This window comes from Equus przewalskii, chromosome 14 (assembly GCF_037783145.1).
Source record: "Equus przewalskii isolate Varuska chromosome 14, EquPr2, whole genome shotgun sequence".
NCBI lineage: Eukaryota > Metazoa > Chordata > Mammalia > Perissodactyla > Equidae > Equus > Equus przewalskii.
In genome coordinates this window covers 16,338,689-16,343,180 of record NC_091844.1, presented here as the reverse complement: position 1 = coordinate 16,343,180, position 4,492 = coordinate 16,338,689, and the positions used below count along the sequence as shown (strand labels likewise).

Genomic DNA, 4,492 nt, shown 5'->3' with positions numbered 1-4,492 from the left:
TAGTTTTCATCTCTAGCAGTTCACTTTAACTCTCTTTGTTAATATCTTCTATGTCTCTACTTAACTTTTGAATATATGTAATACAGTTATAATAACTTCTAATATTCTTCTTTTCTAATTCTAACATTAGTGTCAGTTCTGGGTTGGTTAAATTGATTAATTTTTCTCCTCATTATGGGTAATATTCCTGTATTTTTGCATGATGACATTGGATACAAAGTCTAGTGAATTTTACATTGTTGGGTGCCTGACATCATGGTATTGCTATAAATATTCTCAACCTTTGTTCTAGGACATAGTTAAATTACTTGAAAATAGTTTGGTTCTTTTGGGTCTTGTCTTGTTGAGACTAGAGCAGTATTTAACCTAGAGCTCTTTATTCCCCACTACAAAGAGAAAGTCCTTCCGAATACTTTACTCAATCCTGTGAATTAGGAGGTTTTCAAGTCTGGCTGGTGGAACCAGTTACTGTTTCTGTCCCTGTGTGAGTGCCAGATACTGTAACCTCCAATTTCCTTGGAAGGTTCTTGGCTCAGCCTCAGGCGGTTTCCTCACAGACATGCATGAATTGGCTATCTCTTGAATATTTTTGATGAACTATTCTCAACAGATATTGGGAGTCCTCTCTATCTCCGCAGCTCTTTCATCTTTGGGACTTTGTCCTGCAAAATTTAGCTACTTCAGCCTTTCTGGACTTTCAGCTTTGTTTCTTCAACCATGGTGACCACTGGGCTCTGCCTGGGTTCCTCCTCCTTGTGCTGCAGCCTTAAAACTCTCTCAAGGCAATAGCTGGTACATTCATAGGACTCAGCTCCTGTTTCCTGTCTCTCAGACTGTCCTTCATTGCCTGATGTCCAGTGCCTTGAAAACCATCTTTTTCAAAGATACAAACACACACGCACACACACACACACACACACGGGAGTGTAAAGCTCATTCTTTTTACCCCATTTTGCCTGGAAGTGGAAGTCCCTATTCCATGGATGCTAAGGACTGAATGTGTGTGTCCCTCAAATTCACATCTTAAATCCTAACCCAAATGTGATGGTACTATGTGGTGGAGTCTTTAGAAAGTGATTAAGTTGTGAAAGTGGAGCAATCATGAATGGAATTTGTTTTCCTGTAAAAGAGACCCCAGAGAGTTCCTTCACCCTTTCCACCATGTGAGGATACAGCAAGAAGATGACCATCTAAGAACGAGGTGGCAGGTACTCACTAGACACTGAATCTGCTGATGGCTTGATTACAGGCTTCCCAGCCTCTGGAACTGTGAGAAATAAACTTTTTTTGTTTATAAGCCATCTCGTTTATGGTACTTTTGTTAAGACAATTGACTTTTAAAATTGTGGCTATTTTATTTCTAATTTCTAGAAATTTTATTTGGTTCTTTTTAAATCCACAGTGGGTTTTTTTTTTTTTTTCAGTTTCCTGTGCCTTCCACACAATGTCAAATTTGGAATTTATTCCTTTAAACAAGCTCTCATATGACATAATTCCCAAATCTGAAGTTTGGGCAGAACTCTATTTTTTATTTTTATTTTTCTCATTCATATTCAAGTTATCTTATTTTCTTGGATGCTAAGAATCTTTGATTTTTGGTGATATTGATCCTTGAAAAAATTATTTGTGAGGATTCCTGTGCCCTTCTGTGGAGCAACTTCCATTTGGGGTCCATATCAGTAGGAATATCTTAACCCATTTCCAAGGATGGAGAGTTCCAGACCCATATAGGCCATGCACATGTGAAGTAAAAACCCTTGCAAACGTTGGTCTGCAGCCACAACTCCCCAAGGAAATCTGGATTGTTTATTTTTGTTTCTCTCCATTTCTGCAATGAATGCAGAGCCCTCTTATCAGTTCCGAGCAGTTGTGGGAAGGATAGGTTCCTGTTTCTCTTTAAACTTTAAACTTTGAGATCAGAGTCCCTCTTTCCCCTAACTCATATTAGGGCCCAATGTGTTTATTCAAATCAGTTCATTCTGGGCCTGTTTTCCATCTCTCTGGCCATTGCATGGCTCCCAAACCGAAGCTCAAGTGTTGCCTCTGTCCTTACATACCTTAAGGATAAAAATGGCTTAGAGCTGAGACATTTTCTGGTCATAGATTTTTTAAAATTTGGGCCCAAAGTTCCCCATTTTCTTTTTGTCCTTTCCCTTCTCCTTCCTTCCTCCCTCCCTTCCCTTTTCCTTTCTTTTTACAACATTTTTCTAACATATTTCATTATTCCACCAGGATTGTTGATATGAGGAACCTAACCAATCGTTTCTGGAAACTGACCCCCTTTAAAAATATTTTTGAATTCAAAATAGAAGCTCTTCATTAGATCATCTATCAGTTTGTCGTTTCAGAATTCTAAGTTGATCTTAGAGCTTCTGCATTAACTTCTTTGTCTTCTGGTCATACAAGCACACTTTTGGTGATGATATTTTTGGTTCTTGATTTGCATTAGATACTTTCACAGCCCACTGCACATGCAATTGCTTCTCTACTCATTGAGTGCTTTGGATAGGCCCCAGCAGGCCTAGAGCAGCCGGCCAGGCTTTATAAAAGGGATCTTTGCAGTGTGAGCTGATCTGCATCAGGCAGACAGGGGCAGCAAGATGATGTCGCTGACAAAGGCGCTTATATCTGTGTTGCTCTGGGTCTCAGGTGAGAAATTTAAAAATGCCTCAGTGCTTTGGGGGTAATATATTTTTAGAGGTAAAAAAACATTTTTAAGATATACTTGGAAACACAGGCTATTTCCAAAATAGACCCAATTATGTGCTGACATCTAATACCGTTAGAAAGCACATTTTAAATTACATATTTCAATGTGTCTATGATAAAGTGTGTGTGTATCATCGTTATCCATTTGTGATTGCAGGTGCCTTCGGGGACATCGTGATGACGCAGTCTCCAGACTCCTTGGCAGTGTCTCTAGGACAGAGAGTCGAGATGAAGTGCAAGGCCAGTCAAAGTGTTAGCAGCTACTTAGCCTGGCACCAGCAAAAAACCAGGACAGGCTCCTAAGCTGCTCGTCTACAAAGCATCCAACAGAGCATCTGGGGTCCCTGACCGATTTAGTGGCAGTGGATCTGGGACAGATTTCACTCTCACCATCAGCAGCCTCCAAGCTGAAGATGTGGCAGTTTATTACTGTTTGCATGATTATAGTGCTCCTCCCACAGTGCTTCAGCCTCGAACACAAACCTGCTCTCTACAACCATGGGTCAGTGAGTCTTTTCTGTACCAGCTGCTTCCTCCCCACACAGCTGTGCACATGCACATTCCTCTATCTCCCTCATAGGTCTTATCTCTTGACTTATTTCTTGAAGGATTTGTAGAGCCAAGGAAAAATTAAGGCAATTTTCTCTTTCTGGATCCCTTTTTGAGGGAGATTATTGAAAAAAAGGCTGCAAAGATCTCTTACAGAACAGGATTTTTGTGTCGCAGGAACCTGCATGTTTCCCATGGACTGATCACATGATTAATTCAGTAATGTTTGTCTCTACCCTCTGGAGAAGGATCCAGTCAATTTCACATCCTGATGGATCCAGTCTTTCTTCCCTGTGCCTCCTTGATTCTGGAACATTTCTATTTTAATTTGTGATTCTCTTGGTTTCCTTTCTTTATTTGCCATCACCTTTATAAATCTAGCCTATCCCATTATTAAACCCCTGATTTCTCCTATTCAAAAACTTCCACACAGAAGGTAGTATCCTTCTCGTGCTTGTTTCCTTGCCTGGACCTATTTTCCAGCCAGGCCTCTCTGGTCAATGTCACTGAATTTGCTGTTCGACTCTATGTCATTTTGTAACACTCTTTTATCTTCTCTCCATTTCCAAAGTTGTACTCATTCTTACAAAGGCAATTCTCTACCCCTTTTACTCTAGAAATATACGATAGTGTTCCTTTTTACCTTTTCTCATCGTTTGTCACCTTTCTCTTTAAGTCCATCCCAGTGAGCACCCAAGGCTAACTTCGTGACTGAAGGAAATCGTGGCTCTAAGTGTGTTACAACTTGAGTCCCTTGGACAACATCTAATTAACATGCCCATTTCAGAGTAGAAACAGAACAATTCCAGTTATTTTAGTATGATTTCTCCACCTCTTTCTGAAATACATGAATTCATGAAATTTAGCTTCATGGAAGATCTCAAACCTGATCAATGTAGTCTGAACACTCTTACCTGCATAACAGCTCCTCATAATAATTAGAAATATATTTAAATATTGATATTGAGGAAGCTATGTCATTCATTCATTCATTCAAGATATGTTTTTGAGTGCTTCCTATGTGTCAGGAGCAAAACTATCTGCTTTACTTCCAGTTGGTGGAACCAGAAAAAATAAAGGATTGTATCAGGAAATATTTACTGTAGACTTCTAAGTTTTGGAAGAAAAGTAAAGCAAGGAAGGGGGTAAAAGATTGCTGGGGTAAGACAGGGTAGAAATTTAAAACTGTATGATGTAGTAATTAGCTATTGTCATCTAATAAACCACCCACAAA

At 39.5% G+C, this 4,492-nt stretch overlaps 1 pseudogene; it reads left to right on the top strand.

The window, feature by feature from the left end:
- Nucleotides 1-2,600: 2,600 nt before the first annotated feature.
- LOC139075666 (immunoglobulin kappa variable 4-1-like) lies at nt 2,601-3,289 on the top strand (annotated as a pseudogene).
- Nucleotides 3,290-4,492: the final 1,203 nt, after the last annotated feature.